Below are 15,275 nucleotides of genomic sequence, written 5' to 3'. Positions count from 1 at the left end.
GGCTGCTGGGAGGCCGTACAGTGCGCAGAAAAGAGAGGAGGTCCCAAGGGGAAATGCTTCCCTCTGGAATTACTGGTGTCCCTGGAACTTTATAATGCCACCACACTCTCTGGTTGTCATTGTCATGACAGTACAAGTGGCTAAATATGGCTACTTGTGATACACATGATATTTGGACTTCAATTATTCCAATTATTGCTTACTTAAGGTCAATTCAACATATACGAAAGAGAGTTTTAAAACCCACATCATCCCCATAAGGTTAACAGCTGATCTTTCAGCAGAAACTCTGCAAGCCAGAAGGGAGTGGCAGGACATATTTCAAGTGATGAAGGAGAAAAACCTACAACCAAGATTACTCTACCCAGCAAGGATCTCATTCAGATTTGATGGGGAAATTAAAACCTTTACAGACAAGCAAAAGCTAAGAGAATTCAGCACCACCAAACCAACTTTACAGCAAATGCTAAAGGAACTTCTCTAGGCAGGAAAAACAAGAGAAGGAAAAGACCTACATTAACAAACCCAAAACAATTAAGAAAATGGTAATAGGAACATACATATCGATAATTACCTTAAATGTAAATGGATTAAATGCTCCAACCAAAAGACATAGACTGGCTGAATGGATACAAAAACAAGACCCGTATATATGCTGTCTACAAGAGGCCCACTTCAGACCTAGGGACACATACACACTTACAGTGAGGGGATGGAAAAAGATATTCCATGCAAATGGAAATCAAAAGAAAGCTGGAGTAGCAATTCTCATATCAGACAAAATAGAAGTTAAAACAAAGACTATTACAAGAGACAAAGAAGTACACTCCATAATGATCAAGGGATCAATCCAAGAAGAAGATATAACAATTGTAAATATTTATACACCCAACAGAGGAGCACCTCAATACATAAGGCCAATACTAACAGCCATAAAAGGGGAAATCGACAGTAAAACAATCATAGCAGGGGCCTTTAACACCCCACTTTCACCAATAGACAGATCATCAAAACTGAAAATAAATAAGGAAACAAAGGCTTTAAATGATACATTAAACAAGATGGACTTCATTGATATTTATAGGACATTCCATCCAAAAACAGCAGAATACACATTCTTCTCAAGTGCTCATGGAACATTCTCCAGGATAGATCATATCATGGGTCGCAAATCAAGCCTTGGTAAACTTAAGAAAATTGAAATCGTATCAAGTATCTTTTCCGACCACAACGCTATGAGACTAGATATCAATTACAGGAAAAAATCTGTAAAAAACACAAACACATGGAGGCTAAACAATACACTACTTAATAACCAAGAGATCACTGAACAAATCAAAGAGGAAATCAAAAAATACCTAGTAACAAATGATAATGAAAACACAACAACCCAAAACCTATGGGATGCAGCAAAAGCAGTTCTAAGAGGGAAGTTTATAGTGATACAATCCTACCTTAAGAAATAACAAACATCTCAAATAAACAACCTAACCTTACACCTAAAGCAATTAGAGAAAGAAGAACAAAAAAACCCGAAAGTTAACAGAAGGAAAGAAATAATAAAGATCAGATCAGAAGTAAATGAAAAAGAAATGAAGGAAACAATAGCAAAGATCAATAAAAGTAAAAGCTGGTTCTTTGAGAAGATAAACAAAATTAATAAATGCATTAACCAGACTCATCAAGAAAAAAAGGGAGACGACTCACATCAATAGAATTAGAAATGAAAAAGGAGAAGTAACAAGTGACACTGCAGAAATACAAAGGATCATGAGAGATTACTACAAGCAACTATATGCCAATAAAATGGATGACCTGGAAGAAATGGACAAATTCTTAGAAACGCACAACCTTCCGAGATTGAACCACGAAGAAATAGAAAATATGAACAGACCAACCACAAGCACTGAAATTGAAACTGTGATAAAAAAATCTTCCAACAGACAAAAGCCCAGGACCAGATGGCTTCACAGGTGAATTCTATCAAACATTTAGAGAAGAGCTAACACCTAACCTTCTCAAACTCTTCCAAAATACAGCAGAGGAAGGAACACTCCCAAACTCATTCTACAAGGCCACCATCACCCTGATGCCAAAACCAGACAAAGATGTCACAAAGAAAGAAAGCTACAGGTCAATATCACTGATGAACACAGATGCAAAAATCCTCAACAAAATACTAGCAAACAGAATCCAACAGCACATTAAAAGGATCATACAGCATGATCAAGTGGGGTTTATCCCAGGAATGCAAGGATTCTTCAATATACACAAATTAATCAATATGATACACCATATTAACAAATTGAAGAAGAAAAACCATATGATCATCTCAATAGACGCAGAGAAAGCTTTTGACAAAATTCAACACCCATTTATGATAAAAACCCTGCAGAAAGTAGGCATAGAGGGAACTTTCCTCAACATAATAAAGGCCATATATGACAAACCCACAGCCAACATCATCCTCAATGGTGAAAAACTGAAACCATTTCCACTAAGATCAGGAACAAGACAAGGTTGCCCACTCTCACCACTATTATTCCACATAGTTTTGGAAGTTTTAGCCACAGCAATCAGAGAAGAAAAAGAAATAAAAGGAATCCAAATTGGAAACGAAGAAGTAAAGCTGTCACTGTTTGCAGATGACATGATACTATACATGGAGAATCCTAAAGATGCTACCAGCAAACTACTAGAGCTAATCAATGAATTTGGTAAAGTAGCAGGATACAAAATCAATGCACAGAAATATCTTACATTCCTATACACTAATGATGAAAAATCTGAAAGTGAAATTAAGAAAACACTCCCATTTACCACTGCAACAAAAAGAATAAAATATCTAGGAATAAACCTACCTAAGGAGACAAAAGACCTGTATGCAGAAAATTATAAGACACTGATGAAAGAAATTAAAGATGATACAAGTAGATGGAGAGATATACCATGTTCTTGGATTAGAAGAATCAACATTCTGAAAATGACTCTACTACAGAAAGCAATCTACAGATTCAATGCAATGCCTATCAAACTACCACTGGCATTTTTCACAGAACTAGAACAAAAAGTTTCACAATTTGTATGGAAAAACAAAAGACCCTGAATAGCCAAAGCAATCTTGAGGCAAAAAAAAAAAAAAAAAAAAAAAAATGAGCTGGAGGAATCAGGCTCCCTGACTTCAGACTATACTACAAAGCAACAGAAATCAAGACAGTATGGTAGTGGCACAAAAACAGAAATATGGATCAATGGAACAGGATAGAAAGCCCGGAGATAAACCCACACACATATGGTCACCTTATCTTTGATAAAGGAGGCAAGAATATACAGTGGAGAAAGACAGCCTCTTCAATAAGTGGTGCTGGGAAAACTGGACAGCTACATGTGAAAGAATGAAATTAGAATACTCCCTAACACCATACACAAAAATAAACTCAAAATTGATTAAAGACCTAAATGTAAAGCCAGACACTATCAAACTCTTAGAGGAAAACATAGGCAGAACACTCTATGACATAAATCACAGCAAGGTTCTTTTCTCCTAGAGAAATGGAAATAAAAACAAAAATAAACAAATGGGACCTAATGAAACTTCAAAGCTTTTGCACAGCAAAGGAAACCATAAACAAGACGAGAAGACAGCCCTCAGAATGGGAGAAAATATTTGCAAATGAAACAACTGACAAAGGATTAATTTCCAAAATTTACAAGCAGCTAATGCAGCTCAATATCAAAAAAAAAAAAAAACAACCCAATCCAAAAATGGGCAGAAGACTTAAATAGACATTTCTCCAAAGAAGATATACACTTTGCCAACAAACACATGAAAGAATACTCAACATCATTAATCAGTAGAGAAATGAAAATCAAAACTACAATGAGATATCATCTCACACTGGTCAGAATGGCCATCATCAAAAAATCTACAAGCAATAATTACTGGAAGCGTGTGTAGAAAAGGGAACCCTCTTGCACTGTTGGTGGGAATGTAAATTGATACAGCCACTATGGAGAACAGTATGGAGGTTCCTTAAAAAACTACAAATAGAACTACCATATGACCCAGCAATCCCACTACTGGGCATATACCCTGAGAAAACCCTAATTCAAAAAGAGTCATGTACCAAAATGTTCATTGCAGCTCTGTTTACAATAGCCAGGACATAGAAGCAACCTAAGTGTCCATGAACAGATGAATGGATAAAGAAGATGTGGCACATATATACAATGGAATATTACTCAGACATAAAAAGAAACGAAATTGAGTTATTTGTAGTGAGGTGGATGGACCTACATTCTGTCATACAGAGTGAAGTAAGTCAGAAAGAGAAAAACAAATACCGTATGCTAACACATATATATGGAATCTAAAAAAAAAAAAAAAATCGTCATGTAGAGCCCAGGGGCAAGACGGGAACAAAGACACAGACCTACTAGAGAATGGATTTGAGGATACAGGGAGGGGGAAGGGTAAGCTGTGACAAAGTGAGAGAGTGGCATGGACATATATACACTACCAAACGTAAAATAGATAGCTAGTGGGAAACAGCCACATAGCACAGGGAGATCACCTCGGTGCTTTGTGACCACCTAGAGGGGTGGGATAGGGAGGGTGGGAGGGATGGATACGCAAGAGGGAAGAGATATGGGAACATATGTATATGTATAACTGATTCACTTTGTTATAAAGCAGAAACTAACAAACCATTGTAAAGCAATTATACCCCAATAAAGATGTTTAAAATAAATAAATAAAACCCACATCATCTGCCAGTTGACTCCGTCCACGTCACATTTATTCCATTTATCCTGTGATCATTTGCTAAGGGAAACTGTTAGTTGCCAAATGTCACTTCTGTAGCCAAAGTCTGAATTATTACTTACTGCTTGGAGTGGGATGGAGGATTTTGAGGGAACAACAAGGATGTTGAGGTTAAGACTTTTCATTCTTTGTAGAGCATGGACACCATGGGCTTTGTTGCTGAAAGTAATAATACCAGACACGTGCATAGAGAATGGCTCTGCGAGCGTTAGAGAGAGTATGTGAGACAAGAAGGAACACTTAAGGGATGATACAGAGGAGGCTCCGTAATGCTGTTGGTGGGGACAGGCAAAGGCAGGCAGGGGCGAATCCAAGACAGAGCCACAGAGGTTTCATCAGCTAGGGATTTAGCCCCTATTTGTTCTCTAAGTGAGAACGGGGTTGTAAATGCTGACGTCTGTGACATTTGTCTCCAGGGTCCCTCTCTGCCATTTCTGTGCCCTTTCTCTTCTGCTTGGTAGCCTATGAGCTTTGCCACCTCTGTGTTCATATCCTTGTGTTCTCGGTGCGCCATTTGTGAGTGTTATGCTGTTCCTTCATAGCTTCTCCCATTTTCTTAATTTATTTTATCTAATTCTGAAATATTAGATTACAGCCATCAGTTGTTCTAGGACCCACGTATTTTTTCCTGGGATGTGGTAGTTGTCCCAGTATATGACTTGGGCCACTCCTCCTTCTTTCTTATATTTGCGTGGGATCCCAACACCATCCTCTGTGTTACTCAAGGCAAAATGTGCTGAATTTTCCTGTATTTTTAGGAGTTCCTTTGTAAGAGGTGGGAGTGGCCCAGGAAAGCTTCCCTGGCATCATGGCTGTTGCCAGGCATTAAAAAATGTGGCCTCTCTTCTGCTCTCAGATTCTGTTCTCAGTGTGTTATCTCAGGCCACTGCTTTGTTCCTCTGGAAGTTTTAGTTGAGGACTCTGAGAGCCTTGATCTCGATGGCTCAGATCACCCCCTTCCAGCCCTGCCTGCCCTCTTTCTTGCTGCCCTCCTGGGGGGCCAAGCCTTTCTGCACATACTCCTAACGAGAGCCTGTGGATCCCCTGTAGGTTGTGTGGTGTCCCACTTGGCGTGTGATTCTTCTGGGTGTGATCCCCGGCGGCCTGCTTCCAGTTTCCCAGCTCAGGACTATCAGATCTCCTCTGCCTCTGCTGCTTTCCTAAAACCACTTACCTGCAGGGTCAGGCTGCTGGGGGATGGGAAGAGAGGAAAGAGAGAGACCTGCCCCACCCCTACTGTTTCTGGAGGATTCCTTTTCATCAGTGTTCTCTCCCTCTCTCCCTCCCACCCCTTTTTGTTCTGTTATTCTGTTTTGTGTGGGATTCACAAATTTCTCCAGCAAGCCTCCATCTTGCCCTTCTCAGAAGACCCCTTGTATTGGTCAGAGTTCTCCAGAGAAACAAAACCAATATATATATAATGATTTAATGATTATATATCATATACACACATATATATATGGTTTATTATAGGAATTGGCTCATGCAATTATAGAGGCTGAGAAGGCCCATGGTCTGCTGACAGCCAGCTGGAGGACTAGGAAATCCCATGCTATAATTCAGCACAAGTCAGAGGCCTAAAAACCAGGAGCCCCCCCGACTGAGGGCAGGAGGATGTGGATGTCCAGGCTCAGGCAGAGAGAGCAGATTCCCTTCTTCTGCCTTTTTTGTTCTATTCAGACCCTTAATGGATTGGGTGATGCCCTCCTGCACTGGAGAGCACAGTCTACCATTTCAAATGCTAATCGCTTCCGGAAACACCCTCACAGACACATCCAGAAATAATGTTTTACCAATTATCTGGGCATCCTTTAGCCCAATGGAGTTGACATAAAGTTAAGCAGCCCACCATCCTTCCCATCTAGGTTGAAATCATTCTTTCTTTGGATTCCTTCTTTGGGTCCCAGTGTTTCAGATCACAACTCCCTTTGGGCAGTCAATTCTTTGATGATTCCAATACATTTTATAGTTCCTTCATCTAATCTCCCCTTTTTATGTAGTCTTTAAGGGCTGTATCCTTAGCTTTTTCTTTCCATATTTTTTTGGGCAATCTTTACTGTACCCACTATTTTTAAATCTTTTTCTCTTTGGTGAACATTTCTCTGATACAAATCCAATTCCTAGTTCTCTGCTAAACCTCGGACCTTTGTTTCAGGTTGCTAGTCAGATGTACAACAGGTGAATTAAATTTGGAAAATTCCAAAATGAAACTCTTCAGTTTCCCATTAAAAATGATTTTACCCTAATTCAATGGCCAGAATCAATTTCTCAGAAACCACATAGTCATTCTGGCTTCTTCCCTAGACTCCTCTATTCTGAGTCTCTAACTTCTGTCAATTCTAGCACTGCTATGGTCTAAATGTTTTTGTCCCCTCATCCCCAGTTCATAAGTTGAAATCCTGATCCCAAATGTGATGCTATTAGGAGGTGGAGATTTGGGGAGGTAATTAGGTCATGAGGCTGAAACCCTCAGGAATGAGATTAGTGCCCTTATCAAAGAGACATCGGAGGATGTATTGTATAGCATGGTGACTATTGTTAATAATACACTATTGTATATTTGAAAGTTACTAAGAGAGTAGATCTTAAAAGTTCTCATCACAAGAAAAAAAATTGTGGATGTTAACTAAACTTATTGTGGTAATCATTTCACAATATATACATACATCAAATAGTTATGTTGTATAACTTGAACTAATACAATGTTATTAGTATATTGTAGTGTATACAATGTATACCTTGAACTAATACAATGTTTTATGTCAGTTAAATCTCAATAATTTTCTTAAAAATTAAAAGATTGAAACAGAAAAAAATTCTACTGTTCAAGTTAGTATTATGTAGATGATCAAGTTAATATTGCCTTAACACCATTAAGATAAATTAGACCTTTACATGTTTTGAATAAATGTATTTATAAGAAAGGTTTAGTAAGCTATTACATTTTTATAAAAAGTTGAGCTTGCCTCAGTGTATATCAACATAATATTATAAACATCATTAATTTTTCACATTAACAATTGCTTTTACAACTTATGTAACTGAGCAATGCTTCAAAAACATTGAAACTAAAGGCACAGAAATTTAGCAGAAAAATAAAGCAGTAAATTTATTAGCACAAGATGAATTTTTGTCTTCAAGCAAATATTGCCATATATATGGGATCAGTCTATCTATAACATTGCTGGGAAATTTTTTGTCACTTTAAAATGCTTTTTCCTTTGCTTTCAGTTTTTCTGGCAAGCAAAACACTGTTCAGAAGCTCAATGTCATAAAAGGAAAAATATGTTTCTGATCTTTTTCTTCCCTGAGTCAAGAGGAGCTTATATGTTCCTCTTTGACTTTCTCTTCTCTTGAAGCTTTATTTGTAGCCCCAACTTCCTCATATCTGAGTCAGTTTTTCTGAGATAGACATTGTTTGTTTGCTTGTTTGTTTTTATTACATACATGCAATCCTTTTTTAATATTTGAAGAGCTTCTTTCATCAATATTTTGGTACATAAAAGCAAACTCTTATCACTAGCATTATTATGACACCTTGTTTATTTTTCCCTTCCCATATTCTCCCATTAAGTTAAAAATCCAGAATGGTGGGTCTCTACCTTGTTTCTGAAATAATTTAGTCTAATCATTGGTCGTGATATCTCTAACTTTTGTTTAATTAAGAAGGTTTGGTTGGTACCATCTTTAGAACATGAAAAGTGATATTTATAGCTAGCTGTCCTGTTATTATACATCTATAAAATGATTTTAATCTTCATTTAATCTTTATATTTTATTATTTTAAAAATTCCCTTTAAAGTCTTTCTTTTATTTTTCAGCTTTAAGTTATTTTTTGTTTTACTAAAGAAAATTTGATAAAGATATATTTTCTCTTAATTTAAGTAGTATAACTCTTTTTTTTTTTTTTTTAGAGAAATGAGTATTGCTAAAGCTGTTGTCATCCAGTGCCATTTTGGAGTTAATGAAAGGAAAGTTATTCTAACATATTTTGCAGTGAGAAGAGTAATTTCAAATAGATAGGCCAAATTAATTCCAGACTGGAAATCAGCCACTAGAAAAACTTAAACATTCAATATTGCTTTTCAGAAATCTGAAAACCTCATGTTAAATGAGAAGAGGGGTCAGAAGTTCAAGTCTTCTCTAAAAAAATGGGGATATTTAACTTTTTTTTAAAGTGAAAGGAACATCTAATAAGCCTTGTTTATAATATATAAATAAAGAAATGCATCTCATTTTTGCAAAATCTAAGTTATGCAATCATTTTATATACAAGAACGCTAATAGAGAAGATTGGGTACTTCTTGAAATTCAGTTGGCCTGACCCTTAAAAGCTTCAGGGACCACTCCTTCTCAGAAACTTGACTAAACCAAATTTTAACTGCCAACTTGCACCCAGGAGTACATTGACAAGAGCGAAAACTTTTCTCGTGGATATGCTTGTAATGTCTTTTCCAGGAGCCATAGGCGTAGCCAGATGCGTCTTTCCTCAGATCTTTAGAATATCTATATAGGTACATTATTTTATAGTGATATAATATTAATGTAGGGAAACTTTTTCTTAAACTGAAGTATAGTTGATTTACAATGTTGTGTTAGTTTCTGGTATTTAGCAAAGTGATTCTGCATATTTATACATATTCTGTTCTATATTCTTTTCCATTATGGTTTATTACAAGATACTGAATATAGTTCCCTGTGCTATACAGTAGGACCTTTTTGTTTATCTATTTTATATCTAGTAGTTTGTATCTGCTAATCCCAAACTCCTAATTTATCCCTCCCCACCCCCTTTCCCTTTGAACCATAAGTTTGTTTTCTATGTCTGTGAGGCTGTTTCTGTTTCATAAATAAGTTCATTTGTTTCATTTTATAGTATGGTATTTGTCTCTCTCTGTTTGACTTACTTCACTTAGTATGATAATTTCTAGGTCCATCCATGTTGCTGCAAATGCCATTATTTTATTCTTTTTATTATGGCTGAGTAGTATTCCATTGTGTATATATACCACTTCTTCTTTATCCTTTCACCTGTTGATGGACACTTAGGTTGCTTCCATGACCTGGCTATTGTAAATAGTGCTGCTATGAACATTGGGGTGCATGTGTCTTTTTGAATTAGAGCTTTCTCTGGATATATGCCCAGGAGTGGGATTGCTGGGTCATATGGTAATTCTGTTTTTAGTTTTTTAAGGAAGCTCCACACTGTTTTCCATAGTAGCTACACCAATTTACATTCCCACCAACAGTGTAGGGGGGTTTGTAGGGAGACATTTTGAGCTTTGGATTCACAAAAGAGATGAGCCAGTAAGTAGTTTAGACAGGGTAGGAGTTAGGATAGGGCCAAATGAAAGTTAAGTAGAGAAAGGAAGAAGGCAAAGATGTAGAAAAGTGTTGATAACACTATTTGTATAATTATTTTCACATCAACTTCTGATTTCTCCCACCAAACTTACTCTTTTCTTCCCATCCCCCCACTGATGGACCCTGCTTCACTAACACCATAAATTTGGACCCTCAGACCCCAAACTTCTTCGAGTCATCGTTAAGTCTTCTTTTTTTCATATCCCACATCCAATCTACCAGCAAATCCCATTGGCATTACATTCGTCATGTATCACAGATATGACAATTTCTCACCACTTACACCTCCACCACCGTCATCACCATAGTCTTTTTCACCAGGACAGTTACAATAGCCTTCTATTTGGGATTCCCACTTTCTTCTCTTGTCCCCTTACTTGCTTTCTTGTGCTGCCCAGCAGCCAGAATGATCCTTTAAAAATGTAAATCAGATCATTTCCCTCCCCTGCTCAAACCTACTACGCCTTACCATCACATTTGATACAAGGCCCTACATCAGTGGTTCTCAAGCATGTCTGCGTATTAGAATCCCCTGAGGAGTATTGACAAATTACTGTTGATTGGTGCCATCGCAAATCAACTGAAATCAGATCTCTGGGATCAGGACCTAGCATCTGTGAATTTTTTAAGTTCCCCAGGTGTTTCAGAGGCACAGTGAGGGTTGAGAGTCCTCTCTGGCTACGCCTCCAACTGCATTGCCTACCACTGTCTGCTCTGTCCCCCCACTTTGACTTCCTTGTTGCTCCTCAAGCCCACCAAGGATATCTACGACTCAAAGCCTTTGCAACTGCTACCATTCACTCTGCTGGCTACAAGGTCATTACCTCACTCCATTCAGATCTCCGCTCAAATGTCACCTTCTCAAAGAGGTCTTTCCTGACCATCCCATCTAAAATAGGTTGACAGTCCTCATCTTGCTCTATCCTATTGCCCTCTCTAGTTTTCTTTTTTTTTTTTTTTTTGCGGTACGCGGGCCTCTCACTGTTGTGGCCTCTCCCGTTGCGGAGCACAGCCTCCGGATGCGCAGGCTCAGCGGCCATGGCTCACGGGCCCAGCCGCTCCGCGGCATGTGGGATCTTCCCAGACCGGGGCACGAACCCGTGTCCCCTGCATCGGCAGGCGGACTCTCAACCACTGCGCCACCAGGGAAGCCCTGTCTAGTTTTCTTAACGGAAGTTTTTTGTTTTTTGTTTTGCGGTACGCAGGCTTTTCACTGCTGTGGCCTCTCCCATTGCGGAGCACAGCCTCCGGACGCGCAGGCTCAGCGGCCATGGCTCACGGGCCCAGCCGCTCCGCAGCATGTGGGATCTTCCCGAACTGGGACACGAACCCGTGTCCCCTGCATCGGCAGGCAGACTCTCAACCACTGCACCACCAGAGAAGCACCAAGGAAGTTTTAATATTATATTACAACTACTTGTTCGTTGATTTTTTTCCCCTTCTGTCTCACTACTAGAATGTAAAATCCAAGAGGCCAGGTAATTTGTCTGATTTGTTCACTGCTGTATTTCAAGTTCGTACAATAGTTCCTAGACATTGTAGGAGCTTAATACATATTTATTATTTTTTAAGTTATTTTTTTTACTTGCTTAAGTTTGGGCAGTGGCAAAAAGGATGCCCAGGATCTGTGGTTGGAAAGTTTGGAAATTTGGCTTTGCCTCCTACTGGGTTTTGGTGTGGTTTTGACTTCTTTATAATCTCCCCGTGGTTGCTTGGCTGTAGAGCCTGGTGGTCAGCACTGGCAGTGCACTCTGGGGCCTGGTGAGTGGCCCACACCCCCCTTCCTCGGGCTTCAGTGGGAAAATTCCAAAACTTCAGGCTTGTGTGGGCGGGGCAGGGGCGGAGCCTCAGATCATCCTGAAATCAGCCCAGCTGGGCAGACTCTGAGAGTGAGTAGGGAAGCTGCTGCTGCTGCCATAGGTTTTCCAGAAGCTACACAGGAATCACCAGCGAGAACTAAACTGAAGGGAGAACTGGAGAGAAAACACTGAAGTATTAAATCCGTCGTTGCCCAATTATTTCAAGATTTTGTTCAAAATGCAGAGAAGGTAAAATAGAAATTAGTTGTTTTTGTTTATACTGAGACATAATTGACATATATATTCGTTTCAGGTGTACAAAATAATGATTTGATATGTGTAATATTGCAAAAGCTCACCACAATGAGGCCAGTTAACCTCCATCACCACACGTAGTTACAAATTTTTTTTCTCTTGTGATGAAAACTTTTAAGATCTACTGTCTTAGGAACTTTCAAATATACAATACAGTATTGTTAACTATAGTCACCTGGCTGTTTTTTTTTTTTTTTTTTTTTTGCGGTACGCGGGCCTCTCACTGTTGTGGCCTCTCCCGTTGCGGAGCACAGGCTCCGGATGCGCAGGCTCAGTGGCCATGGCTCACAGGCCCAGCCGCTCCATGGCATGTGGGATCTTCCCAGACTGGGGCATGAACCCACGTCCCCTGCATTGGCAGGTGGACTCCCAACCACTGCACCACCAGGGAATCCCCACTTGGCTGTTCTTTAACCCCCCAGGACTTATCTGTTTTATAATTGGAAGTTTGTACCTTTTCACCTCCTTCACCCATTTTGCACCCTCACCCTACCCCTTCAACCACAAATCTTTTCTCTGTATCTATGAATTCTGTTTTGTTTTTTAAGATTCCACATATTTAAAAAAAAAGATTCCACATATAAATGAGATTGTCAGTATTTGTCTTTCTCTGACTTTTTTCACTTAACATAATACCCTCAAGGTCCATCCATGTTGTCGAAAATAGCATGATTTCCTCACTTTTTATGGCTGAGTAATATCCCATTGTGTATATATGCCACACTTTATCCATTTATCTCTGGATAAATAGATAGGTCCTTTCCATGTTTTGGCTATTGTAAATAATGCTGAAGTGGATGGACCTATAGTCTGTCATACAGAGTCCAGTAAGTCAGAAAGAGAAAAACAAATACTGTATGCTAACACATATATATAGAATCTAAAAAAAAAAAAAAAAAAACGGTATTGATGAACCTAGTGTCTGGGCAGGAATAATAATGCAGATATAGGGAACGGACTTGAGGACACAGTGGGGGAAGGCGAAGCTGGGACAAAGTGAGAGAGTAACATTGACATAGATACACGACCAAATGTAAAATGGATGGCTAGTGGGAAGCTGCTGCATAGCACAGGGAGATCAGCTTGGTGCTTTGTGACGGCCTAGAGGGATGAGATACGGAGGGTGGGAGGGAAGCTCAAGACAGAGGGGATATGGAGATATATGTATACTTATAGCTGATTCACTTTGTTGTACAGCAGAAACTAACACAACATTGTACAGCAATTATACTCCAATAAAGATGTAAAAAAATAAAATAAAATAAAATTACTCAAGAAAAAAATAATGCTGCAGTGAACATGAGGGTACATATATCTTTTGAGTTCATTTTTTTCATTTCCTTTGGGTAAATACCCAGGAGTGGAACTTCTGCATCATATGATCCTTCTATTTTTAATTTTTTGAGGAACCTCCATACTGTTTTCCATAGAGGCTGCATCAATTTACATTCCCACCAACAGTGCACGAGTGTTCCCTTTTCTCCACATCCTCACCGACACTTGTTATTTGTTGTCTTTTTGATGATAGCCGTTCTGACAGATGTGAGGTGATCTCTCATTGTGGTTTTGATTTGCATTTCCCAGATGATTAGTGATGTTGAGCATCTTTCATGTGTCTGTTGACCATCTGTATGTCTTCTCTGGAAAAATGTCTAGTCCATTTTTATATTGGATTATTTGGCTTTTTGCTATTGAGTTGTATGAATTCTTTATACATTTTGGATATCAACCTCTTACCTGATATATGACTTGGAAATATTTTCTCCCATTTGGAAGGTTACCTTTTCATTTTGTTGATGATTTCCCTTGCTGTGTAGCTTTTTGTTTGATATAGTCCTATTTGTTTATTTTTGCTTTTGTTGCCTTTCCTTTTGGTGTCAAATCCAAAAAATCATCACCAAGGCAGATGTCAAGAAGTTTAATGCCTGTTTTCTTCCAAGAGGTTTATGACTTCAGGTCTTCTGTACAAGTTTAATCCATTTTGAGTCAATTTTTGTGTATAATGATCCAGTAGCATGTGGCTTCCATTTCCCCCATAACCATTTATTGAGGAGATAGTCCTTTCCCCGCTGTACATTCTTGGGTCTTTTGTTATAAATTAATTGACCATACAGGTATAGGTTACTTTCTGGGCTTTCTGTTCTATTCCATTAATCTATGTGTCTGTTTTTATGCCAGTACCATACTGTATTGATTACTAGAGCTTTGTAACATAGTTTAAAATCAGGAAATGTGATTCCTCCAGCTTTGTTCTTCTTTCTCAAGATTGCTTTGGCTATTCAAGGTCTTTTGTGATTTTATATGAATTGTAGGATTGTTTTGTTTCTGTGAAAAAATGCCATTGGAATTTTGATAGAAATTGCATTGAATCTGTAGATTACTTTGACAGTATGGACATTTAAGCAATATTAATTACTGCAATCCATAAGCATGAAATATCTTACCATTTATATGTTTCTTTTTCAGTTTCTTTCATCAATATTTTATACTTTTCAGTATTTAGTCTTTCACCTCCTTGGTTAAATTTATTTATAGATATTTTATTCTTTTTGATGCAGTTGTAAATGGGATCATTTTCCTGATTTCTCTGATAGTTCATTATTAGTGTATTGAAACACAACTGATTTTTGTTTATTGATTTTGTATCCTGCAACTTTACTGAATTTTTCATTCTAATAATTTTTGATAGATTATTTTGGGTTTTCTTTATGTAATATAATGCCATCTACAAATGGAGGCAGTTTTACTTTTTTTCCTTTCTGATCTGGATGTCTTTTATTTCTTTTTCTTGCCAAATTTATTTGACTAGGACTTCCAATACTATGTTGGTTAAAGTGGTGAGAGTGGGCACCTTTATATTGTTCCTGATCTTAGAGGAAAAGCTTTTAGCTTTTCACCATTGAGTATAATGTTAGCTGTGGAATTGTCATATATGGTCTTTATTATGTTGAGGTACATTTGTTTTATATCCT

Source organism: Mesoplodon densirostris, chromosome 12 (assembly GCF_025265405.1).
Source record: "Mesoplodon densirostris isolate mMesDen1 chromosome 12, mMesDen1 primary haplotype, whole genome shotgun sequence".
In the NCBI taxonomy this organism is placed as follows: Eukaryota; Metazoa; Chordata; class Mammalia; order Artiodactyla; family Ziphiidae; genus Mesoplodon; species Mesoplodon densirostris.
The sequence above is the reverse complement of the archived record's forward strand: the minus strand, read 5'-3'. Positions refer to the sequence as shown.